Source organism: Leuresthes tenuis, unplaced genomic scaffold (assembly GCF_036924035.1).
Source record: "Leuresthes tenuis unplaced genomic scaffold, fLeuTen1.0.hap1 SCAF_18, whole genome shotgun sequence".
Classification (NCBI taxonomy): Eukaryota; Metazoa; Chordata; class Actinopteri; order Atheriniformes; family Atherinopsidae; genus Leuresthes; species Leuresthes tenuis.
Genome location: NW_027325372.1, coordinates 29,926,539 through 29,953,874, shown reverse-complemented (window position 1 = coordinate 29,953,874; position 27,336 = coordinate 29,926,539). Strand labels below are relative to the sequence as shown.

General features: G+C 41.7%; 4 non-coding genes across 4 annotated transcripts; 1 reads left to right on the top strand and 3 right to left on the bottom strand.

Moving 5' to 3' along the window:
* Positions 1 to 6,793: 6,793 nt before the first annotated feature.
* Positions 6,794 to 6,981, top strand: LOC140276110 (U2 spliceosomal RNA). The gene has a single exon (XR_011908794.1). It is a non-coding gene; the product is annotated as a U2 spliceosomal RNA (small nuclear RNA).
* A 9,614-nt stretch (positions 6,982 to 16,595) lies between these two features.
* Positions 16,596 to 16,783, bottom strand: LOC140276122 (U2 spliceosomal RNA). The gene has a single exon (XR_011908805.1). It is a non-coding gene; the product is annotated as a U2 spliceosomal RNA (small nuclear RNA).
* A 298-nt stretch (positions 16,784 to 17,081) lies between these two features.
* On the bottom strand, positions 17,082 to 17,195 carry LOC140276411 (U5 spliceosomal RNA). Its single transcript, XR_011909007.1, has one exon. It is a non-coding gene; the product is annotated as a U5 spliceosomal RNA (small nuclear RNA).
* A 411-nt stretch (positions 17,196 to 17,606) lies between these two features.
* Positions 17,607 to 17,797, bottom strand: LOC140276378 (U2 spliceosomal RNA). The gene has a single exon (XR_011908977.1). It is a non-coding gene; the product is annotated as a U2 spliceosomal RNA (small nuclear RNA).
* Positions 17,798 to 27,336: the final 9,539 nt, after the last annotated feature.

Here is a 27,336-nt window from a genome sequence, read left to right as displayed (position 1 = left end):
TCAGCAAGTATGGTCGGACATTCACACCTACTCACAGCCGAACACCTCCGCTCCCGCATTTGATGGTGTATAGTCGGGCATTCTCACCATTTCTCATCAGGTTTTTGCAAATTATGATCTGACATTCACACCGGCTTTTGATGATGTATGGTTGGGCATTCGCACCTTTTTTTACCCATTTTTCAGGAATTATGGGTGGACAATCACACCTTCTTGCAGCTGAACACCTACTCTCTCGCATATGATCATGTGCGGTTTGATATTCGAAAATTTTCTTTCATGTTTTTTAGCAATTATTGATGGACATTGAGACCTTCTTGCAGCTGAACACCTCTGCTCCCGCTTTTGATTGTGTATAGTCGGGCTTTCGAGCCTTTTCTTCCCCGGTTTTTACAAATTATGGTTGGACATTCAGACCTTCTTGCAGCCGAAAACCTCCGTTCCCTCTTTTGATCATACATTGTCCGGCATTCACACCTTTTCTTACCCGCTTTTTACAAACCATGGTCGGACTTTCACACCTTTTAGTAGCCAAACAACTCCGCTACCGCTATTGATTGTGTAGAGTCGGGTATTTTAACCTTTTCTTACCCGCTTTTTACCAATTATGGTCGGACATTCACACCTTCTTACAGCGGAACACCTCCGCTCCCTGTTTTGATAATTTATGGTCTGGCAATACTACCTTTTCTTACCCGTTTTTGAGTAATTATGGCTGGACATTCTCAGCTTCTTACAGCCGAACACCTCTTCTCCCGCTTTTGATGATGAATGGTCCGGCATTCTTACCTTTTCTAACACATTTTTCAGCAATTATTGTCGGTCATTCACACCTTTCTCATCAGCTTTTTGCAAATTATGATCTGACATTCACACCTACTTGCAGCCGAACACCTCGGCTTCCGCTTTTGATGGTGTATATTTTGGCATTCGAACCTTTTCTTACCCGCTTTTTACAAACCATGGTCGGACTTTCACACCTTCTTTTAGCCGAACAACTTCGCTCCCGCTATTGATTGTGTAGAGTCGGGTATTTTAACCTTTTCTTACCCGCTTTTTACCAACTATGGTCGGACATTCACACCTTCTTACAGCGGAACACCTCCGCTCCCTCTTTTGATGGTGTATGTTCTGGCATTCGAACCTTTTCTTACCCACTTTTTACAAACTATGCTCGGACTTTCACACCTTCTTGCAGCGAAACACCTCCGCTCCCTCTTTTGATTGTGTATCTTCGGGCATTCGAACCTTTTCTTACCCGCCTTTTACAAACTATGGTCGGACATTCAAACCTTCTTGTGGCCAAACACATCCACTTCTGCTTTTGATGATGTATAGTTGGGCATTCACACCTTTTCTTACCCCTTTTCCAGTAATTATTGATGGACATTCAGACCTTCTTGCAGCTGAACACCTCTGCTCCCGCTTTGATGGTGTATAGTCGGGCTTTCGAGGCTTTTCTTCAACGGTGTTTACAAATTATGGTTGGAAATTCAGACCTTGCAGCCGAACACCTCCGCTCCCTCTTTTGATCATACATTGTCGGGCATTCGAACCTTTTCTTACCCGCCTTTTACAAACTATGGTCAGACATTCAAACCTTCTTGTGGCTGAACACCTCCGCTCCCTCTTTTGATCATACATTGTCGGGCATTCGAACCTTGTCTTACCCGCGTTTTACAAACCATGGTTGGACTTTCACACCTTCTTGTAGCCGAAAAACTCCGCTCCCACTATTGATTATGTACAGTCGGGTATTTTAACCTTTTCTTACCCGCTTTTTACCAACTATGGTCGGACATTGGCACCATCTTACAGCGGAACACCTCCGCTCCCTCTTTTGATGGTGTATGTTCGGGGATTCGCACCTTTTCTTACCCGCTTTTTACAAACTATGGTCGGACATTCAAACCTTCTTGTAGCCGAAAACCTCCACTCCCTCTTTTGATCATACATTGTCGGGCATTCAAACCTTTTCTTACCCACTTTTTACCAACTATGCTCGGACATTCAAACCTTCTTGTAGCCAAACACATCCACTCCTGCTTTTGTTGATGTATAGTTGGGCATTCGAACCTACTTGTTGCCCGCTTTTCATTAATTATGGGTGGACATTCACACCTTGTCGCAGCCAAACACCTCCGCTCCCTGTTTTGATCATGTATGGTTGGACATTCGCACCTTTTCTCACCCGCATTTTGCAAACTATGGTCGGCCATTCACAGCTTCCTCTCCACCATACTTGTATGGTGGGATATTCACACCCACTTGCATCCGAAGACCTCCGCCCCCACTTTTGTTGATATTTAGTCGGTCATTCACACCTTACCCGTTTTCTTGCAGCCAAACACCTCTGATCTCGCTTTTGATGATGTAAGATTGGGCATTAAGACCTTGCTTTTCCTGCTTTTCACCAACTATAGACGGACATTCACACCTTCTTGCAGCCGAACACTTCCGCTCCACCTTTTAGGTTTCTATCACACCTTTTTTTTCACCGCATTTTATAGATTATGGTTGGAAATTCTCAACCACTCATCCGAAGACCTCTCCTCCCGCTTTTGTTAATATATTTGAACTTTAGTCAGACATTCACACCTACTTGCAGCCGAACACCACCTCTCTAGCTTTTGATGATGTATGGTCCGGCATTCTTACCGTTTCTAACACATTTTTCAGCAATTATGGTAGGACAGTCACACCTTCTTGCAGCTGAACACCTCCTCTCCCACTTATGATCATGTGCGGATTGATTTTCGAAAATTTTCCTTCATGTTTTCTAGCAATTAATGATGGACATTTAGACCTTCTTGCAGCTGAACACCTCCGCTCCCGCTTTTGATCATACATTGTCAAGCATTCGCACCTTGTCTTACCCGCTTTTTACAAACTTTTTGTCAAACATTCACACCTTTTTGCAGCCGAACACAGTTTTTTTCAGCCGAATTTGGGCATTCGAACCTTTTCATACCCACTTTTTACCAACTATGGTCGGACATTCACACCGTCTTACAGCGGAACACCTCCGCTCCCTCTTTTGATGGTGTATGTTCGGGCATTCGAACCTTTTCTTACCCGCTTTTTGCAAACTATGGTCGGCCATTCACAGCTTCCTCTCCACCATACTTGTATGGTGGGATATTCACACCCACTTGCATCCGAAGACCTCCGCCCCCACTTTTGTTGATATTTAGTCGGTCATTCGCACCTTACCCGCTTTTGGCAAACTATGGCCTTCTTGCGGCCAAAAACCTCTGATCTCGCTTTTGATGATGTAAGGTTGGGCATTCAGACCTTGCTTCACCTGCTTTTCACCAAATGTAGTCAGACATTCACACCTTCTTGCAGCCGAACACTTCCGCTCCACCTTTTAGTTTTCTATGGGGCATTCACACCTTTTTTTTCACCGCATTTTATAAAAACACCACAGGAATACCGTATTGAGGCTTTGTTCTGACCGCTCATTCGGTGTCGCGTTTCTTTCAAGCAATTCTCCTGGTTAGCCCGCACTCGGCTCGCTCCCAGAGCCGTGTTAAAGTCTACTTCGCATTCCGCACCTCCGCCCACCCGCTGCACTGAGCACTCTTCAGCCCTTTTAAATGGTATAACTTTACACTATCGCACGCTCCAGCGAGCACCATTCAAGCAACAACTTTGCACTCCAGCTTCGAACATCGGCACAGTCGCAACAAGTAAGGCGACTCTACTCAGAGAAGTCACTCTGCACAGTAACAAGATTTCTTTTGCACAGACAGAAAGGGCTTCATCCGCAAAGGTAAAGCCTGCCAAAAATAGAAACAACTCATTAGTGCTGCTCAACGTTGTACTTTGCAGTAAAAGAAAGAGCAAATCTAAAGATTCAGGAATCCGAGAATAAGCTTACTTCCATGAGTTCTTCACGATTTCGGATTTTGCTATAAAATGAATTCCTTCACTCAAACTAAATTAAAACTGCTAAACCGCTAATCTGTTACATGCAAGGCAGATGTCAAATTCACCGAAATAGGATCTAAGGGTATTTGGCCAATCGAGCTGTAGCAGCTTCTGTAAAAGAGTATAAGTTGAAGAGTTTGTGAATAAAGGTGTGCGCACACATAGTGAGTTGTAGGAAAATAGGCAGGGAGCAATGCCGGCTGGGGTATAGGTTCTTGTATGTTGTCTGACTGTTTGATTTGAATGTGTTGTGTAAGTGTCCTGTTGAATGTTACATGTTTGGGCTTTGACACGCTTCACTGTGGTTGTTAACTGTGTGGTGTGTCCTGAAATGTTATATGTTTGGGCTGTGTGACATGCTTAATGCTTTTCAGTAGCAACCCACTTATTCATATATAGCAACTGACAACATAAGAAGTCCGAACATACTTTGATAGTAGTTGTAGAAGTATCCTTATTGATAATAGATAAACTAATTCATAGTGATAGAACAGTAGATGAACAGGTGCCTGCACATGTCTCATGAAAATAAAATGGGTGTATGATTGCTGACGGCAGAGCAATACTGCCAAACTTATGAGTTCTTGTGGCAAACTTGATTCAGTGTCTTGACGTGTATACGCTGTTTCGCTGACTTGTCACAAGAAACAAAGTGTGTTTGATAAGATCCGACCATTTTATTACGGGAGGATCAGTATGTATGGATTCTGATGTGACTGATAAACCCATTCGTATCTTAAGCATAATCTAATACGTGAGACAACGCCCTGGCACACAATCAAAAAAAAAAAAAAAGAGAGAGCGGTTTTGTGTCCCCACAGTCCATAATGTAGAAAAGAGAGAAAAAAGCCTTTCTGATTTGTTGTGTGTGCTCACAGTGCAGAGTGTAGAGAAAAGAGAGAAAAGAAAGCCGTTTTGGTGTCACGGGTGTTGTGACTTACACACACACATTTCTGAATTGAGAAAGGAAATTATTTTAGAGGAAGCACTAGAGTTTAGATCCCACATTTGTTGATAGGCATTCATTTGATTTTTCTTTTAATCAGTTTTAAAGTGAATACTAACTGAGAAATGAAAAAGGTGAAGAGTTTAGAAGCTTGGTTCAAGAGCAAAACTTGGTTTATGATCAGCTGAGTCTCTAAACAGAACAGCAAAGGGCTTCATCGAACATTTAAAAAAGATTCAGATTGTTAGAATATCCAGAATTTATAGAAATGGTGGTGATTACTCTTATTTTCTAGAATGGAAATAACTGCACCATGTCTGTTTTATGAATTTAAGGGGCTAAAAAGTTTTGTTCTCGTTTTTCTATGATTAACCGAATGTATGTGAGAGTCCAAACAGACAGAAGGGTTACGGCCGAGCGCTGGACCTTCCAAAAAAGATGAGACAGGCTGGACCCGTGCCATACTAGTTAAGACCTGCCTGTGGATAACAGATTCTTTAAACTCTCACAAACTCACACACGTTCGCACACATACACCCATACACACACACATTCTTGAACTTGCTGCAAGATTAAACCTTTGCATTAACTGACTCCAGCAACTCTGAGTCTCATTGAGAGACTTTTCTCAACAATTGGGTCCTCAAACCAGATCTCAACGTTTTTTCCGCTTTCCAGGGTCGGAGCTGAAACCGTGCACGGGGGAGTCCAGTACTCCTAATGAAAGACCCCCTGCTGAATTGCGGTAATTAGGGGCCAGTGTCCACTGAAAGGGGGAAAAAGGGACGAGATCGTACTTTTGAATCAATGGCCAGAAGCCATTGGCAGTGCAGGCATCAACAATAATGGTGTTATTTCACCCATTAACACTTAAGGTACCTCATGCAGTGGCTGTGATATGGTTACTTAACAAAATATCTTTACCAGACATCTCTCCTACATAACAGTTCTTCTTTCTCAGCCACACCTTGTTGTCGAGAGATGTGCTACACTTAATCCATCCACACTGCTACCTACCCCACAGATGGAAAGCCTCATGATTGCATGTCAGAAATAACCATCAGTGTTTTACCCAGGCCAGACTTAACTGATATACGTTATGAAAATGCAGAAATAACTATATTTATTCAACAGGTCAAGCAAAAAACCCTGATGGCACAAATGCTACAGGATTTGCAGTAGTAACAGAAACTGAAGTTTTCTTAAAACAACCACTACCAAAAAATAACTCTGTTCAAGCAGTCGAATTGGTAGCTTTAACTGAAGCTTGTAAATTAAATAACAAAAAGGTTGTTAACGTTTACACTGACAGTCAGTATGCCTTCTCAACTGTACATGTGTTAACACAGCATTGGAAAAACAGGTATGTTGACATCCACAGCTAAATGTATAAACTACAAATATTTTAGCATTATTAGATGTTATTCAATTGCCATCTACAATAGACTCGTATGAATGACCGGAAGGAAAACCATACTGCCAAAGAATTTGTTTAAATATGCTGCAGTATTGAGCCAGAGACCATGTCATGTCTCAACAGGAGGGATGGAAGCAATAATGAACAAGGTTTTTACAGCATATGGTTTTACTAATTATTGAAATTTTTTTTTTAGAATAAATAAATGAATAAAGTTTTGTCTAGCAGGTCAAATATGTGCAAAATACATTCCACAGGGCAATCTAAGACCAAAACGAAGATAATTCCCTAAGCCAGTGTATCTTTTTCAACATATTTGTTTGGATTTCATTATTTCATTATTGTGTAGATTTCATTGAACTAGATTAATGTTAAGGGAAACGATTCTGCTCAGTGACAACAGAGGTTTTTACCAAATGGTCTGAAATATTTCCACGTGCACAAGCAGATGCACATTGTGCCAGGAAGGGCCCTCGGACGTGAACCAGTGGACAGATATCGCTTATCGGCCTTTTGGCTAAGATCAAGTGTAGTATCTGTACTTATCAGTTTAATATGTGATATGTCTATGCAAGGACTACATATTAAATGGATTTGTATCAATAGGAGTTGAAAAAGGAGCTTGCTCCGTTCACTCCAAGCATCGACCCGGTACTGCAGTGCCGCTGGGAACGGTGCGCTCTCCTCTGCTCTTGTGAAAAAGCAAACAGTGGTACAGGATGGAAGTTTCAGGGAGCCCAAGATGAAACTTTCTTTTAGTCTGCTGAGAAAAGAGAGTGAATGCGAAGCAGACTTTAACACGGCTCTGGGAGCGAGCCGAGTGCGGGCTAACCAGGAGAATTGCTTGAAAGAAACGCGACACCGAATGAGCGTTCAGAACAAAGCCTCAATACGGTGTTCCTGTGGTGTTTTTATAAAATGCGGTGAAAAAAAAGGTGTGAATGCCCCATAGAAAACTAAAAGGTGGAGCGGAAGTGTTCGGCTGCAAGAAGGTGTGAATGTCCGACTATATTTGGTGAAAAGCAGGTGAAGCAAGGTCTGAATGCCCAACCTTACATCATCAAAAGCGAGATCAGAGGTTTTTGACTGCAAGAAGGCCATAGTTTGCCAAAAGCGGGTAAGGTGCGAATGACCGACTAAATATCAACAAAAGTGGGGGCGGAGGTCTTCGGATGCAAGTGGGTGTGAATATCCCACCATACAAGTATGGTGGAGAGGAAGCTGTGAATGGCCGACCATAGTTTGCAAAAAGGGGGTGAGAAAAGGTTCGAATGTCCAACCATACATGATCAAAACAGGGAGCGGAGGTGTTTGGCTGCGACGAGGTGTGAATGTCCACCCATAATTAATGAAAAGCGGGCCACAAGTAGGTTCGAATGCCCAACCATACATCATCAAAAGCAGGAGTGGATGTGTTCGGCTACAAGAAGGTTTGAATGTCCGACCATAGTTGGTAAAAAGTGGGTATGAAAAGGTTCGAATGCCCAAATTCGGCTGCAAAAAACTGTGTTCGACTGCAAAAAGGTGTGAATGTTTGACTAAAGTTTGTAAAAAGCGGGTAAGACAAGGTGCGAATGCCTGACAATGTATGATCAAAAGCGGGAGCGGAGATGTTCAGCTGCAAGAAGGTCTAAATGTCCATCATTAATTGCTAGAAAACATGAAAGAAAATTTTCGAAAATCAATCCGCACATGATCATAAGTTGGAGAGGAGGTGTTCAGCTGCAAGAAGGTGTGAATGTCCTACCATAATTGCTGAAAAATGTGTTAGAAACGGTAAGAATGCCGGACCATACATCATCAAAAGCTAGAGAGGTGGTGTTCGGCTGCAAGTAGGTGTGAATGTCTGACTAAAGTTCAAATATATTAACAAAAGCGGGAGGAGAGGTCTTCGGATGAGTGGTTGAGAATTTCCAACCATAATCTATAAAATGCGGTGAAAAAAAAGGTGTGATAGAAACCTAAAAGGTGGAGAGGAAGTGTTCGGCTGCAAGAAGGTGTGAATGTCCGTCTATAGTTGGTGAAAAGCAGGAAAAGCAAGGTCTGAATGCCCAATCTTACATCATCAAAAGCGAGATCAGAGGTGTTTGGCTGCAAGAAAACGGGTAAGGTGTGAATGACCGACTAAATATCAACAAAAGTGGGGGCGGAGGTCTTCGGATGCAAGTGGGTGTGAATATCTCACCATACAAGTATGGTGGAGAGGAAGCTGTGAATGTCCGACCATGGTTTGTAAAACGCGGGTAAGACAAGGTGCGAATGCCCGACAATGTATGATCAAAAGAGGGAGCGGAGGTGTTCGGCTGCAAGGTCTGAATTTCCAACCATAATTTGTAAACACCGTTGAAGAAAAGCCTCGAAAGCCCGACTATTACACCATCAAAAGCGGGAGCAGAGGTGTTCAGCTGCAAGAAGGTCTGAATGTCCACCAATAATTACTGAAAAATGGGTAAGAAAAGGTGTGAATGCCCAACTATACATCATCAAAAGCAGAAGTGGATGTGTTCGGCCACAAGAAGGTTTGAATGTCCGACCATAGTTTGTAAAGGCGGGTAAGAAAAGGTTTGAATGCCCGAACATACACAATCAAAAGAGGAAGCGGAGGTGTTTCGCTGCAAGAAGGTGTGAATGTCCGAGCATAGTTTGTAAAAAGTGGGTAAGAAAAGGTTCGAATGCCAGAACATACACCATTAAAAGAGGGAGCGGAGGTGTTCCGCTGTAAGAAGGTGTGAATGTCACACCATAGTTGGTAAAAAGTGGGTAAGAAAAGGTTAAAATACCCGACTTTACACAATCAATAGCGGGAGCGGAGTTTTTCGGCTAAAACAAGGTGTGAAAGTCCGACCATGGTTTGTAAAAAGCGGGTAAGAAAAGGTTCAAATGCCAAAATATACACCATCAAAAGCGGAAGCCGAGGTGTTCGGCTGCAAGTAGGTGTGAATGTCAGATCATAATTTGCAAAAAGCTGATGAGAAAGGTGTGAATGACCGACAATAATTGCTGAAAAATGTGTTAGAAAAGGTAAGAATGCCGGACCATTCATCATCAAAAGCGGAGAAGAGTTGTTCGGCTGCAAGAAGCTGTGAATGTCCAGCCATAATTACTCAAAAACGGGTAAGAAAAGGTAGTATTGCCAGACCAGAAATGATCAAAACAGGGAGCGGAGGTGTTCCGCTGTAAGAAGGTGTGAATGTCCGACCATAATTGGTAAAAAGCGGGTAAGAAAAGGTTAAAATACCCGACTGTACACAATCAATACCGGGAGCTGAGTTGTTTGGCTACTAAAAGATGTGAAAGTCCGACCATACATCATCCAAAGCAGGACTGGATGTGTTCGGCTACAAGAAGGTTTGAATGTCCGACCATAGTTTGTAAAAAGCGGGTAAGAAAAGGTTCGAATGCCCAAACATACACCATCAAAAGAGGGAGCGGGGGTGTTCCGCCAAAAGAAGGTGTGAATGTCCGACCGTAGTTGGTAAAAAGTGGGTAAGAAAAGGTTAAAATACCCGACTGTACACAATCAATAGCGGGAGCGAATGTGTTCGGCTACAAGAAGGTGTGAAAGTCCGACCATGTTTTGTAAATAGCGGGTAAGAAAAGGTGCGAATGCCCGACAATGTATGATCAAAATTGGGAGCGGAGGTTTTCGGCTTAAAAGAAGGTCTGAATGTCCAACCATAATTTGTAAAAACCGGGGAAGAAAAGGCTCGAAAGCCCGACTATACACCATCAAAAGCGGGAGCAGAGGGGTTCAGCTGCAAGAAGGTCTGAATGTCCATCAATAATTGCTAGAAAACATGAAAGAAAATTTTCGAATATCAAACCGCACATGATCATAAGTGGGAGCGGAGGTGTTTAGCTGCAAGAAGGTGTGAATGTCCACCCATGATTCCTCAAAAATGGGTAAAAAAAAAGGTGCGAATGCCCAACCAAACATCATCAAAAGCAGGACTTGATGTGTTCGGCTACAAGAAGGTTTTAATGTCCGAGCATAGTTTGTAAAAAGCGTGTAAGAAAAGGTTCGAATGCCCGAACATACACCATCAAAAGAGGGAGCGGAGGTGTTCCGCCATAAGAAGGTGTGAATGTCCGACCGTAGTTGGTAAAAAGCGGTTAAGAAAAGGTGCGAATGCCCGACAATGTATGATCAAAAGAGGGAGTGGAGGTTTTCGGCTGCAAGAAGGTCTGAATGTCCAACCATAATTTGTAAAAACCGGGGAAGAAAAGGCTCGGAAGCCCGACTATACACCATCAAAAGCGGGAGCAGAGGTGTTCAGCTGCAAGAAGGTCTCAATGTCCATCAATAATTGCTAAAAAACATGAAAGAAAATTTTCGAATATCAAACCGCACATGATCATATGCGGGAGAGGAGGTGTTCAGCTGCAAGAAGGTGTGAATGTCCACCCATAATTCCTGAAAAATGGGTAAAAAAAGGTGCGAATGCCCAACCATACAACATCAAAAGCAGGTGTGAATGTCAGATCATAATTTGCAAAAACCTGATGAGAAATGGTGAGAATGCCCGACTATACACCATCAAATGCGGGAGCGGAGGTGTTCGGCTGTGAGTAGGTGTGAATGTCCGACCATACTTGTTGAAAAATATGACAAAGCAGTTTTCACTTGGTTTGAGTGAAGGAATTCATTTTATATCAAAATCCGAAATTGTGTAGAACTCGTGAAAAGAAGCTTATTCTCGGATTCCTGAAAAGGTTTAGAGTTGTTCTTTCCTATCCTGCAAAGTACAACGTTCTTTTTTTGTTTAAAGCTATTTAGACATGGATAAATATGAAGGACAAAGCAGTTCCTTCTGTGGGTACAGTAGCTCCCGGAATATGGTGACTGCAGGCCCTGAGCCTGGTGGACATAAGGCCCTCTTGCCCTGTGTTGGGTCCCAGGTTGCGGGGATGCCTATTGCAGCCAGTCTCTGGCTGCCCTCTCCGGGGTGGGAGGGACCAGGCGGATGAATTATTTATTCTACTAGTTTATATATTTTAAACATAAACAATAAACATTTATAAAACTTCCCTTGGCAAGGCAAATCTGTTTGGCATAAAAGGTGTTCAGACTACAATTCTGCTGCCATAATGCACAACTCTGGATTTTGATATAAAATGAATTCCTTCACTCAAACCAAGTTAAAACAGCTTTGTCCTTCATATTTATCCATGTCATAATAGCTTTAAACAAAAAAAGAACGTTGTACTTTGCAGGAAAGGAAAGAACAACACTACACCTTTAGGAATCCGAGAATAATCTTATTTTCACGAGTTCTACACAATTTCGGATTTTGATATAAAATGAATTCCTTCACTCAATCCAAGTTAAAACTGCTTTGTCCTTAATATTTATCCATGTCTGAATAGGTTTGAACAAAAAAGAAAGTATTACTTTGCAGTATACCAAAGAACAACACTAAACCTTTAGTAATCCGAGAATAAGCTTCTTTTCACCAGTTCTACACAATTTCGGATTTTGATATAAAATGAATTCCTTCACTCAAACCAAGTTAAAACTGCGTTGTCCTTCATATTTATCCATGTCTGAATCGGTTTCAACAAAAAAGAATGTATTACTTTGCAGTATACCAAAGAACAACACTAAACCTTTAGGAATCCGAGAATAAGCTTCTTGTCACCAGTTCTACACAATTCCGGATTTTCATATAAAATGAATTCCTTCACTCAAACCAAGTTAAAACTGCTTTGTCCTTCATATTTACCCATGTCTAAATAGCTTTAAACAAAAAAGAACGTAGTACTTTGCAGGATAGGAAAGAACAACACTATTTTTTTTTCAGGAATCCGAGAATAAGCTTCTTTTCACGAGTTCTACACAATTCCGGATTTTGATATAAAATGAATTCCTTCACTCAAACCAAGTTAAAACTGCTTTGTCCTTAATATTTATCCATGTCTGAATAGGTTTGAACAAAAAAGAAAGTATTACTTTGCAGTATACCAAAGAACAACAATAAACCTTTAGGAATCCGAGAATAAGCTTCTTTTCACCAGTTCTACACAATTTCGGATTTTGATATAAAATGAATTCCTTCACTCAAACCAAGTTAAAACTGCTTTGTCCTTCATATTTACCCATGTCTAAATAGCTTTAAACAAAAAAGAACGTAGTACTTTGCAGGATAGGAAAGAACAACACTATTTTTTTTTCAGGAATCCGAGAATAAGCTTCTTTTCACGAGTTCTACACAATTCCGGATTTTGATATAAAATGAATTCCTTCACTCAAACCAAGTTAAAACTGCTTTGTCCTTCATATTTATCCATGTCTGAATAGGTTTCAACAAAAAAGAAAGTATTACTTTGCAGTATACCAAAGAACAACACTAAACCTTTAGGAATCCGAGAATAAGCTTCTTTTCACCAGTTCTACACAATTTCGGATTTTGATATAAAATGAATTCCTTCACTCAAACCAAGTTAAAACTGCTTTGTCCTTCATATTTATCCATGTCTGAATCGGTTTCAACAAAATAGAAAGTATTACTTTGCAGTATACCAAAGAACATCACTAAACCTTTAGGAATCCGAGAATAAGCTTCTTTTCACCAGTTCTACACAATTTCGGATTTTGATATAAAATGAATTCCTTCACTCAAACCAAGTTAAAACTGCTTTGTCCTTCATATTTATCCATGTCTGAATCGGTTTCAACAAAATAGAAAGTATTACTTTGCAGTATACCAAAGAACATCACTAAACCTTTAGGAATCCGAGAATAAACTTATTTCCACGAGTTCTACACAATTTCGGATTTTGATATAAAATGAATTCCTTCACTCAAACCAAGTGAAAACTGCTTTGTCATATTTTTCAGCAAGTATGGTCGGACATTCACACCTACTCACAGCCGAACACATCTGCTCCCGCATTTGATGGTGTATAGTCGGGCATTCTCACCATTTCTCATCAGGTTTTTGCAAATTATGATCTGACATTCACACCTGCTTTTGATGTTGTATGGTTGGGCATTCGCACCTTTTTTTACCCATTTTTCAGGAATTATGGGTGGACATTCACACCATCTTGCAGCTGAACACCTCCTCTCCCGCATATGATCATGTGCGGTTTGATATTCGAAAATTTTCTTTCATGTTTTCTAGCAATTATTGATGGACATTGAGACCTTCTTGCAGCTGAACACCTCTGCTCCCGCTTTTGATGGTGTATAGTCGGGCTTTCGAGTCTTTTCTTCCCCGGTTTTTACAAATTATGGTTGGACATTCAGACCTTGCAGCCGAAAACCTCCGCTCCCTCTTTTGATCATACATTGTCGGGCATTCGCACCTTTTCTTAACCGCTTTTTACAAAACATGGTTGGACTTTCACACCTTCTTGTAGCCGAACACATCCCTTCCCGCTATTGATTGTGTACAGTCGGGTATTTTAACCTTTTCTTACCCGCTTTTTACCAACTACGGTCGGACATTCACACCTTCTTATGGCGGAACACCTCCTCTCCCTCTTTTGATGGTGTATGTTCGGGCATTCGAACCTTTTCTTACCCGCTTTTTACAAACTATGCTCAGACATTCAAACCTTCTTGTAGCCGAACACATCCAGTCCTGCTTTTGATGATGTATGGTTGGGCATTCGCACCTTTTTTTTACCCATTTTTGAGGAATTATGGGTGGACATTCACACCTTCTTACAGCGGAACACCTCCGCTCCTTCTTTTGATGGTGTATGTTCTGGCATTCGAACCTTTTCTTACCCACTTTTTACAAACTATGCTCGGACATTCACACCTTCTTGCAGTGAAACACCTCCGCTCCCTCTTTTGATGGTGTATGTTCGGGCATTCGAACCTTTTCTTACCCGCCTTTTACAAACTATGGTCGGACATTCAAACCTTCTTGTGGCCGAACACATCCACTTCTGCTTGTGATGATGTATAGTTGGGCATTCACACCTTTTCTTACCCATTTTTCAGTAATTATTGGTGGACATTCAGACCTTCTTGCAGCTGAACACCTCCGCTCCCGCTTTTGATGGTGTATAGTCGGGCTTTCGAGCCTTTTCTTCAACGGTGTTTACAAATTATGGTTGGAAATTCAGACCTTGCAGCCGAACAACTCCGCTCCCTCTTTTGATCATACATTGTCGGGCATTCGCACCTTGTCTTACCCGCGTTTTACAAACCATGGTCGGACTTTCACACCTTCTTGTAGCCGAACAACTCCGCTCCCGCTATTGATTGTGTACAGTCGGGTTTTTTAACCTTTTCTTACCCGCTTTTTACCAACTATGGTCGGACATTCGCAGCATCTTACAGCGGAACACCTCCGCTCCCTCTTTTGATGGTGTATGTTCGGGGATTCGCACCTTTTCTTACCCGCTTTTTACAAACTATGGTCGGACATTCAAACCTTCTTGTGGCCGAACACATCCACTTCTGCTTGTGATGATGTATAGTTGGGCATTCACACCTTTTCTTACCCGCTTTTTACAAACCATGGTCGGACTTTCACACCTTTTAGTAGCCAAACAACTCCGCTACCGCTATTGATTGTGTACAGTCGGGTATTTTAACCTTTTCTTACCCACTTTTTACCAATTATGGTCGGACATTCACACCTTCTTACAGCGGAACACCTCCGCTCCCTGTTTTGATCATTTATGGTCTGGCAATACTACCTTTTCTTACCCGTTTTTGAGTAATTGTGGCTGGACATTCACAGCTTCTTGCAGCCGAACACCTCTTCTCCCGCTTTTGATGATGAATGGTCCGGCATTCTTACCTTTTCTAACACATTTTTCAGCAATTATTGTCGGTCATTCACACCTTTCTCATCAGCTTTTTGCAAATTATGATCTGACATTCACACCTACTTGCAGCCGAACACCTCGGCTTCCGCTTTTGATGGTGTATATTTTGGCATTCAAACCTTTTCTTACCCGCTTTTTACAAACCATGGTCGGAATTTCACAACTTCTTTTAGCCGAACAACTCCGCTCCCGCTATTGATTGTGTACAGTCGGGTTTTTTAACCTTTTCTTACCCGCTTTTTACCAACTATGGTCGGAATTTCGCAGCATCTTACAGCGGAACACCTCCGCTCCCTCTTTTGATGGTGTATTTTCGGGCATTCGAACTTTTTCTTACCCGCTTTTTACAAACTATGGTCGGACATTCAAACCTTCTTGTAGCAGAACACATCCACTTCTTCTTTTGATGATGTATGGTTGGGCATTCGCACCTTTTCTTACCCATTTTTCAGGAATTATGGGTGGACATTCACACCTACTTGCAGTCGAACAGCTCTGCTCCCACTTTTGATTATGTTTGGTTGGATATTCGAACCTTTTCTTGCCCGCTTTTTACCAACTATGGTCGGACATTCACACCGTCTTTCAGCGTAACACCTCCGCTCCCTCTTTTGATGGTGTATGTTCGGGCATTCGCACCTTTTCTTACCCGCTTTTTACAAACTATGGTCGGACATTCAAACCTTCTTGTAGCCGAAAACCTCCACTCCCTCTTTTGATCATACTTTGTCGGGCATTCGCACCTTTTCTTACCCGCTTTTTACAAACTATGCTCGGACATTCAAACCTTCTTGTAGCCGAACACATCCACTCCTGCTTTTGATGATGTATGGTTGGGCATTCGAACTTACTTGTTGTCCGCTTTTCATTAATTATGGGTGGACATTCACACCTTGTCTTAGCCAAACACCTCCGCTCCCTGTTTTGATCATGTATGGTTGGACATTCGCACCTTTTCTCACCCGCTTTTTGCAAACTATGGTCGGCCATTCACAGCTTCCTCTCCACCATACTTGTATGGTGGGATATTCACACCCACTTGCATCCGAAGACCTCCGCCCCCACTTTTGTTGATATTTAGTCGGTCATTCGCACCTTACCCGCTTTTGGCAAACTATGGCCTTCTTGCAGCCAAAAACCTCTGATCTCGCTTTTGATGATGTAAGGTTGGGCATTCAGACCTTGCTTCACCTGCTTTTCACCAAATATAGTCCGACATTCACACCTTCTCTCAGCCAAACACTTCCGCTCCACCTTTTAGTTTTCTATGGGGCATTCAGACCTTTTTTTTCACCGCATTTTATAAAAACACCACAGGAACACCGTATTGAGGCTTTGTTCTGACCGCTCATTCGGTGTCGCGTTTCATTCAAGCAATTCTCCTGGTTAGCCCGCCCTCGGCTCGCTCCCAGAGCCGTGTTAAAGTCTACTTCGCATTCACTCTCTTTTCTCAGCAGACTAAAAGAAACTTCCATCCTGCACCGCTGTTTGCTTTTTCACAAGAGCAGTGGAGAGCGCACCGTTCCCAGCGGCACTGCAGTACCGGGTTGATGCTTGGAGTGAACGGAGCAAGCTCCTTTTTCAACTCCTATTGATAAAAATCCATTTAATATGTAGTCCTTGCATAGACATATCACATATTAAACTGATAAGTACAGATACTACACTTGATCTTAGCCAAAAGGCCGATAAGCGATACCTGTCCACTGGTTCACGTCCGAGGGCCCTTCCTGGCACAATGCACACTTGTAGCGGTGTTCTTTTTATGGCCATAGTGTCACTTTGCACCTCCACCCACCCGCTGCACTGAGCACTCTTCAACCCTTTTAAATGGTATAACTTTACACTACCGCACGCTCCAGCGAGCACCATTCAAGCAACAACTTTGCACTCCAGCTTCGAACCTCGGCACAGTCGCAACAAGTAAGGCGACTCTACTCAGAGAACTCACTCTGCACAGTAACAAGATTTCTTTTGCACAGACAGAAAGGGCTTCACCCGCAAAGGTAAAGCCTGCCAAAAATAGAAACAATTCATTAGTGCTGCTCTCCACGGAAGTCTTTAGTAAAAGGCGAAAGACTTGTACATTATGAAGAGAAACCAGAGTACGATTATCCATCACTGCGGGAGCAGGGCATCAGGCTAGTTGGCATAGCCACCTTCCCCATGGTGAGCTTTGCTTGGTTGAGACGCTTGATCCCCCCCCTTGCTCCTCGGCTGACCAAGTAGGAACAATCGGGCCCTATTCGATGGCTGCCTTGTCTTTTACTCTGTGCAAAAGACAAGGCAGCCACAAACAACACGGGAACACCGTATTGAGGCTTTGTTCTGACCGCTCATTCGGTGTCGCGTTTCTTTCAAGCAATTCTCCCGGTTAGCCCGCACTCGGCTCGCTCCCAGAGCCGTGTTAAAGTCTGCTTCGCATTCACTCTCTCTTCTCAGCAGATTAAAAGAAAGTTTCATCTTGGGCTCCCTGAAACTTCCATCCTGCACCGCTGTTTGCTTTTTCACAAGAGCAGAGGAGAGCGCACCGTTCCCAGCGGCACTGCAGTACCGGGTCGATGCTTGGAGTGAACGGAGCAAGCTCCTTTTTCAACTCCGATTGATAAAAATCCATTTAATATGTAGTCCTCACATAGAGGACATATCAGACATTAAACTGATAAGAACAGATACTACACTTGATCTTAGCCAAAAGGCCGAGAAGCGATAACTGTCCACTGGTTCACGTCCGAGGGCCCTTCCTGGCACAATGTGCATCTGCTTGTGCACGTGGAAATATTTCAGACCATTTGGTAAAAACCTCTGTTGTCACTGAGCAGAATCATTTCCCTTAACATTAATTTAGTTCAATGAAATCTACACAATAATGAAATAATGAAATCCAAACAAATATTAGTTTTAAAGTGAATACTAACTGAGAAATGAAAAAGGTGAAGAGTTTAGAAGCTTGGTTCAAGAGCAAAACTTGGTTTATGATCAGCTGAGTCTCTAAACAGAACAGCAAAGGGCTTCATCGAAAATTTAAAAAATATTCAGATTGTTAGAATATCCAGAATTTATAGAAATAGTGGTGATTACTCTTATTTTCTAGATTGGAAATAACTGCACCATGTCTGTTTTATGAATTTAAGGGGCTAAAAAGTTTTGTTCTCGTTTTTCTATGATTAACCGAATGTATGTGAGAGTCCAAACAGACAGAAGGGTTACGGCCGAGCGCTGGACCTTCCAAAAAAGATGAGACAGGCTGGACCCGTGCCATACTAGTTAAGACCTGCCTGTGGATAACAGGTTCTTTAAACTCTCACAAACTCACACACGTTCGCACACATACACCCATACACACACACATTCTTGAACTTGCTGCAAGATTAAACCTTTGCATTAACTGACTCCAGCAACTCTGAGTCTCATTGAGAGACTTTTCTCAACAATTGGGTCCTCAAACCAGATCTCAACGTTTTTTCCACTTTCCAGGGTCGGAGCTGAAACCGTGCACGGGGGAGTCCAGTACTCCTAATGATAGACCCCCTGCTGTATTGCGGTAATTAGGGGCCAGTGTCCACTGAAAGGGGGAAAAAGGGACGAGATCGTACTTTTGAATCAATGGCCAGAAGCCATTGGCAGTGCAGGCATCAACAATAATGGTGTTATTTCACCCATTAACACTTAAGGTACCTCATGCAGTGGCTGTGATATGGTTACTTAACAAAATATCTTTACCAGACATCTCTCATGTCATTTCTCATGTCAGAAATAACCATCAGTGTTTTACCCAGGCCAGACTTAACTGATATACGTTATGAAAATGCAGAAATAACTATATTTATTCAACAGATCAAGGAAAAAAACCCTGATGGCACAAATGCTACAGGATTTGCAGTAGTAACAGAAACTGAAGTTTTCTTAAAACAACCACTACCAAAAAATTACTCTGTTCAAGCAGTCGAATTGGTAGCTTTAACTGAAGCTTGTAAATTAAATAACAAATAGGTTGTTAACGTTTACACTGACAGTCAGTATGCCTTCTCAACTGTACATGTGTTAACACAGCATTGGAAAAACAGGTATGTTGACATCCACAGCTAAATGTATAAACTACAAATATTTTAGCATTATTAGATGTTATTCAATTGCCATCTACAATAGACTCGTATGAATGACCGGAAGGAAAACCATACTGCCAAAGAATTTGTTTAAATATGCTGCAGTATTGAGCCACGGACCATGTCATGTCTCAACAGGAGGGATGGAAGCAATAATGAACCAGGTTTTTACAGCATATGGTTTTACTAATTATTAAAAAAAATTTTTTAGAATAAATAAATGAATAAAGTTTTGTCTAGCAGGTCAAATATGTGCGAAATACATTCCACAGGGCAATCTAAGACCAAAACGAAGATAATTCCCTAAGCCAGTGTATCTTTTTCAACATATTTGTTTGGATTTCATTATTTCATTATTTTGTAGATTTCATTGAACTAAATTAATGTTAAGGGAAACGATTCTGCTCAGTGACAACAGAGGTTTTTCCCAAATGGTCTGAAATATTTCCATGTGCACAAGCAGATGCACTCTCAATAGCAAAATCACGCGTTAAATAACTCATTTCTAGATTTGAAATTCCTGAAAAGATCTTCAGTGATAATTTGACACACTTTGTAAACAATGTCATCTCACTGATGGCAAAGAACTTAAAATAGACCTTAGAAACCACTGTGATATAGAAGGTTTCGCTAACACATTGGAATTGTTTTACTATTTACATATGCATGTGCAGTGAAGAATTGCTTGCTGCTGATAAATGCAAAGAAGAACAGCTTACACATAAATGCTCACATATAGGCTGCTGAATGCAATGAAGACCTGCTTATCCAGTAAAGTTCAATGTCAATGTGTAATATTCAATTAGGATTTGCAAAACAGTGAAGTTAAACAATGAATGGGTCCATAGTCGGTATGAGAAGACTACAGGAATATTTACCTGGGTGTACGTTCAAACAGAGATGAGAAAATTGCGATAAATTATTGTTTGTTTGTTTGTTAGTATGTATATGAATGTTATGTGTATAAACTGTGTTGAGTTGTAGTTACTCAGTAGTGTCTCAGTGAAACAACCGACGGGGGAAGCCTTGCGGTGACAACAAAAGCAGTGTTTTACTGATCAGTCAAGTTGCTCCAGTGTACTCCATACAAACTGGTTGGCTACTGAAGGGATAGAAAATGGGGAATACTTGTTTTAAAGCAAACAAGGAATTAGATGGGAAAAATACATGTTTTAACGGGACCCAGACAATATTAAATACTCAGACAGATGGGAGAAGAAGTGTAGTTTTTTAGGAAATCACAAAATTATTACATAAAATTAGTGAAATCAATTGAAGAATGCCTTTCTGAAGAGCTGTTTACCACAGATCAGCAGCTTTGCGACCAAGCACATTGTAGATCGCTTTACTGCCAAAATGATCTAGTTTAATGGATTGGTTTAGACATGCATAACAGCATTTTAAGAACAAAGAGAGAAACAAAAAGGGACAACGCTTCATGGTGGAAGGTGATGTATAAATAACTGTGTATATGATGAAGGAGAGACCATTTGAGCAGCACAGCCATTTCGCAGCACAGGGACAGCAGTCCAAGTTAAAGGATCTCCCACGTGGTATCACCTGTCACACTGTGTCAAGGCATCAAAAGAAGAAAAAATCACCAAACTCAAGGACAAAGAGACGAAGACTCCGGTGAACGAAGAGAGAGGACTTACAAACCAGAAATACAAAAGGATGCTCGATATCAAGATCCAGAAGAAGAGGCTAACAAGGCCACGAACACTTACGATGCTGGGAATGATGCCAGCAATGAACAGAGAAGAAGATTCAGTGTCATCAATCTGCAACACGTGCCTCTAATGAGGGGGTGAATATAGAATCCTCAACGATTACAACGTCTCTGGGAACTGTGACAACAAACAAGGTTTAAACCATTTTGATATATATTCTAACCTATTGGCTAAGGAATAGTGCTGAAAATGAGGTAAATCTAATCCACCACTGTCCTTGGTCTTCTGTAGGGTTTTTAAACTAATACGTGGTGGTTTGTTTTTCCACAGAAATTTGGAGATGCATGAATCTAGTGACTTAAACCAAGTAGCAGATGGTTTTATGGGGATCATTGAGAACAAATAGTTAACTTTTGGTAGTATCATCATTTTAATGGTTGTAACTCTCCCCATAAGTGATATAGGTAAGGACTTCCAACGAGAGAGATCGTCCTCTACTCTCTTTAATAATTGCACATAATTTAGCTTTGTTAGCTCTGAGAGCCTGGAGGAAATGTTTATGCCTAAATATCTAATATTTCCTGACTGTAAAGTGATCGCAGGTATATTCTGGACCCTACAGTTAATGGGCAGAACTGTGGTCTTAGACTAGTTGATAGAGTAGTCAGAAAGTGCCGAGAATTTATTTATGAGTGTGATCGTGTGAGTGAGAGACGTCTCTGAGTTCTGAAGGAAAAATAATACATCATCAGCATAAAGACTTATTTTATGCTCAATATTTTGGGGTTGGATGCCTTTAATATTTCTATCTTGTCTGATAGCAGCTGCTAAAGGTTTGATGAAAATAGCAAAAAGTGAGGGAGAAAGTGAGCAACCCTGTCTTGTACCTCTCTGCAGACTGAAGCTTGGAGAAGTTTGATCATTTGTCCTGACACTTGCATTTGGGGAGCTATATAATATCCTTATCCAGTTGATGAAGTGTGACCCAAACCCGAATTTGTTTTATGCTGCGAATAAAAATTTCCAGTTCACTCCATTAAATGCTTTTTCTGCATCTAGAGAGTCGATTGTGGTTTCCAAGTTGTTGATGGTAGAATAGTCTATGAGATTAATGATCCGGTTTGTGAACGAACTGTTGTGCCTACTGCTCTTCAGCCTGTCAAATGAAACGTAGAATTTAAAACGTGACAAATGAACGAAGACCCAAGGAGTTGAGTCGTAAACTAATCAATACTGTTTCCTGTGCGAGGACCCGTCAGTTGAGGAGTTGAGTCATGAACGAATCAATACTGTTTCCTGTCCTGCTGACTGAGCTTATGAAGCTGCCGCCTGCCATGTGGTGAGGAAGGGTACTGCATGAAAATGAACGAATCACTCACTGAGACAACTCGTTACTCCCGAGTCATATAAAAAATTTGTTCATATCGAACGAATCGCTCACGAACGACACATCACTATCTATTTGACGAGTTATGCATGAATTCGGATTTTGGAATAAAATTAATTCCTTCTCTCAAACCAAGTTCAAACTGCTTTGTCCTTCATATTTATCTACTTCTAATCTAGTTTCAACAATAAACAACCCCACATCATATTTGCTCTTCGCCCAAAGATCATTGGGCACTTCAACCAACATGGGTATCGAAGACAAATCTTTTTCAGATAAAAAACATGCTTCAAAATTTGATTCTGTGGTAGGAATTAATTCCACAGTTCTTTGACAATGCATTGTACTCAAAAATGTTTTTTTGTATGCTGACAATCGTTCAGAAAACATCAAATTTGGATCAGCAGGTGAAACGGTCCAATCTGTTTCTTTCTGACATGTAGCAACAAACTCTCCCACACCTTGTCAATGCTAGTGTGTAGGTTTGGCCAAGGAAATGTGAGGGCAAGTACCACAAACATTAAAAAAATCGAATTGCTCTGGAGTGAGCGACACAGCCAATAAAGTAGGCGCACATATTTTTTCACTACTGTTTCCCATTCTCAGACTTGGAATGGGGAAATATATTCCTTCACTCAAAGGACGTCTCCAATGACAGTGTGAATGACCGACAATAATTGCTGAAAAATGTGTTAGAAAAGGTAAGAATGCCGGACCATTCATCATCAAAAGCGGGAGAAGAGGTGTTCCGCTGTAAGATGGTGCGAATGTCCGACCATAGTTGGTAAAAAGCGGGTAAGAAAAGGTTTGAATGCCCAAACATACACCATCAAAAGAGGGAGCGGAGGTGTTCCACTGTAAGATGGTGCGAATGTCCGACCATAGTTGGTAAAAAGCGGGTAAGAAAAGGTTCGAATGCCCGAATATATACCATCAAAAGCGGAAGCGGAGGTGTTCGGCTGCAAGAAGGTGTGAACATCCGACCAAAGTTTGTAAAAAGCAGTTAAGAAAAGGTTCGAATATCCAACCAAACAATCAAAAGTGGGAGCAGAGCTGTTCGACTGCAAGTAGGTGTGAATGTCCACCCATAATTCTTGAAAAATGGGTAAGAAAAGGTGGGAATGCCCAACCATACATCATCAAAAGAAGAAGTGGATGTGTTCTGCTACAAGAAGGTTTGAATGTCCGACCATAGTTTGTAAAAAGCGGGTAAGAAAAGGTTCGAATGCCCGAACATACACCATCAAAAGAGGGAGCGGAGGTGTTCCGCTGTAAGACGGTGTGAATGTCCGACCATAGTTGGTAAAAAGTGGGTATGAAAAGGTTCGAATGCCCAAATTCGGCTGCAAAAAACTGTGTTCGGCTGCAAAAAGGTGTGAATGTTCGACTAAAGTTTGTAAAAAGCGGGTAAGACAAGGTGCGAATGCCTGACAATGTATGATCAAAAGCGGGAGCGGAGGTGTTCAGCTGCAAGATGGTCTAAATATCCATTATTAATTGCTAGAAAACATGAAAGAAAATTTTCGAAAATCAATCCGCACATGATCATAAGTGGGAGAGGAGGTGTTCAGCTGCAAGAAGGTGTGAATGTCCTACCATAATTGCTGAAAAATGTGTTAGAAACGGTAAGAATGCCGGACCATACATCATCAAAAGCTAGAGAGGTGGTGTTCGGCTGCAAGTAGGTGTGAATGTCTGATTAAAGTTCAAATATATTAACAAAAGCGGGAGGAGAGGTCTTCGGATGAGTGGTTGAGAATTTCCAACCATAATCTATAAAATGCGGTGAAAAAAAAGGTGTGATAGAAACCTAAAAGGTGGAGCGGAAGTGTTCGGCTGCAAGAAGGTGTGAATGTCCATCTATAGTTGGTGAAAAGCAGGAAAAGCAAGGTCTGAATGCCCAATCTTACATCATCAAAAGCGAGATCAGAGGTGTTTGGCGGCAAGAAAACGGGTAAGGTGTGAATGACCGACTAAATATCAACAAAAGTGGGGGCGGAGATCTTCGGATGCAAGTGGGTGTGAATATCCCACCATACAAGTATGGTGGAGAGGAAGCTGTGAATGGCCGACCATAGTTTGCAAAAAGCGGGTGAGAAAAGGTGCGAATGTCCAACCATACATGATCAAAACAGGGAGCGGAGGTGTTTGGCTGCGACAAGGTGTGAATGTCCACCCATAATTAATGAAAAGCGGGCAACAAGTAGGTTCGAATGCCCAACCATACATCAACAAAAGCAGGAGTGGATGTGTTTGGCTACAAGAAGGTTTGAATGTCCGAGCATAGTTTGTAAAAAGCGGGTAAGAAAAGGTTCGAATGCCCGAACATACACCATCAAAAGAGGGAGCGGAGGTGTTCCGCCATAAGAAGGTGTGAATGTCCGACCGTAGTTGGTAAAAAGTGGGTAAGAAAAGGTTAGAATACCCGACTGTGCACAATCAATAGCGGGAGCGAATGTGTTCGGCTACAAGAAGGTGTGAAAGTCCGACCATGTTTTGTAAATAGCGGGTAAGAAAAGGTGCGAATGCCCGACAATGTATGATCAAAAGAGGGAGCGGAGGTTTTCGACTAAAAGAAGGTCTGAATGTCCAACCATAATTTGTAAAAACCGGGGAAGAAAAGGCTCGAAAGCCCGACTATACACCATCAAAAGCGGGAGCAGAGGGGTTCAGCTGCAAGAAGGTCTGAATGTTCATCAATAATTGCTAGAAAACATGAAAGAAAATTTTCGAATATCAAACCGCACATGATCATAAGTGGGAGCGGAGGTGTTCAGCTGCAAGAAGGTGTGAATGTCCACCCATAATTCCTCAAAAATGGGTAAAAAAAAAAGGTGCAAATGCCCAACCATACATCATCAAAAGCAGGAGTGGATGTGTTCGGCTACAAGAAGGTTTGAATGTCCGAGCATAGTTTGTAAAAAGCGGGTAAGAAAAGGTTCGAATGCCCGAACATACACCATCAAAAGAGGGAGAGGAGGTGTTCCGCCATAAGAAGGTGTGAATGTCCGACCGTAGTTGGTAAAAAGCGGGTAAGAAAAGGTTAAAATACCCGACTGTACACAATCAATAGCGGGAAGGGATGTGTTCGGCTACAAGAAGGTGCGAAAGTCCGACCATGTTTTGTAAAAAGCGGTTAAGAAAAGGTGCGAATGCCCGACAATGTATGATCAAAAGAGGGAGCGGAGGTTTTCGGCTGCAAAGTCTGAATGTCCAACCATAATTTGTAAAAACCGGGGAAGAAAAGACTCGAAAGCCCGACTATACAACATCAAAAGCGGGAGCAGAGGTGATCAGCTGCAAGAAGGTCTCAATGTCCATCAATAATTGCTAGAAAACATGAAAGAAAATTTTCGAATATCAAACTGCACATGATCATATGCGGGAGAGGAGGTGTTCAGCTGCAAGATGGTGTGAATGTCCACCCATAATTCCTGAAAAATGGGTAAAAAAAGGTGCGATATAAAATGAATTCCTTCACTCAAACCAAGTTAAAACTGCTTTGTCCTTGATATTTATCCATGTCTGAATCGGTTTCAACAAAATAGAAAGTATTACTTTGCAGTATACCAAAGAACAACACTAAACCTTTAGGAATCCGAGAATAAACTTATTTCCACGAGTTCTACACAATTTCGGATTTTGATATAAAATGAATTCCTTCACTAGAACCAAGTGAAAACTGCTTTGTCATATTTTTAAGCAAGTATGGTCGGACATTCACACCTACTCACAGCCGAAAACCTCCGCTCCCGCATTTGATGGTGTATAGTCGGGCATTCTCACCATTTCTCATCAGGTTTTTGCAAATTATGATCTGACATTCACACCTGCTTTTGATGTTGTATGGTTGGGCATTCGCACCTTTTTTTACCCATTTTTCAGGAATTATGGGTGGACATTCACACCTTCTTGCAGCTGAACACCTCTTCTCCCGCATATGATCATGTGCGGTTTGATATTCGAAAATTTTCTTTCATGTTTTTTAGCAATTATTGATGGACATTGAGACCTTCTTGCAGCTGAACACCTCTGCTCCCGCTTTTGATGGTTTATAGTCGGGCTTCCGAGCCTTTTCTTCCCCGGTTTTTACAAATTATGGTTGGACATTCAGACCTTCTTGCAGCCGAAAACCTCCGCTCCCTCTTTTGATCATACATTGTCGGGCATTCGCACCTTTTCTTAACCGCTTTTTACAAAACATGGTCGGACTTTCACACCTTCTTGTACCCGAACACATCCCTTCCCGCTATTGATTGTGTACAGTCGGGTATTTTAACCTTTTCTTACCCGCTTTTTACAAACTATGCTCGGACATTCAAACCTTCTTGTAGCCGAACACATCCAGTCCTGCTTTTGATGATGTATGGTTGGGCATTCGCACCTTTTTTTTTTACCCATTTTTGAGGAATTATGGGTGGACATTCACACCTTCTTGCAGCTAAACACCTCCGCTCCCACTTATGATCATGTGCGGTTTGATATTCGAAAATTTTCTTTCATGTTTTCTAGCAATTATTGATGGACATTCAGACCTTCTTGCAGCTGAAACCCTCTGCTCCCGCTTTTGATGGTGTATAGTCGGGCTTTCGAGCCTTTTCTTCCCCGGTTTTTACAAATTATGGTTGGACATTCAGACCTTCTTTTAGCCGAAAACCTCCGCTCCCTCTTTTGATCATACATTGTCGGGCATTCGCACCTTTTCTTACCCACTTTTTACAAACTATGGTCGGACATTCAAACCTTCTTGTAGCCGAACACATCCAGTCCTGCTTTGGATGATGTATGGTCGGACTTTCACACCTTTTAGTAGCCAAACAACTCCGCTCCCGCTATTGATTGTGTACAGTCGGGTATTTTAACCTTTTCTTACCCGCTTTTTACCAATTATGGTCGGATATTCACACCTTCTTACAGCGGAACACCTCCGCTCCCTGTTTTGATCATTTATAGTCTGGCAATACTACCTTTTCTTACCCGTTTTTGAGTAATTATGGCCTGACATTCACAGCTTCTTGCAGCCGAACACCTCTTCTCCGCTTTTGATGATGAATAGTCCGGCATTGTTACCTTTTCTAACACATTTT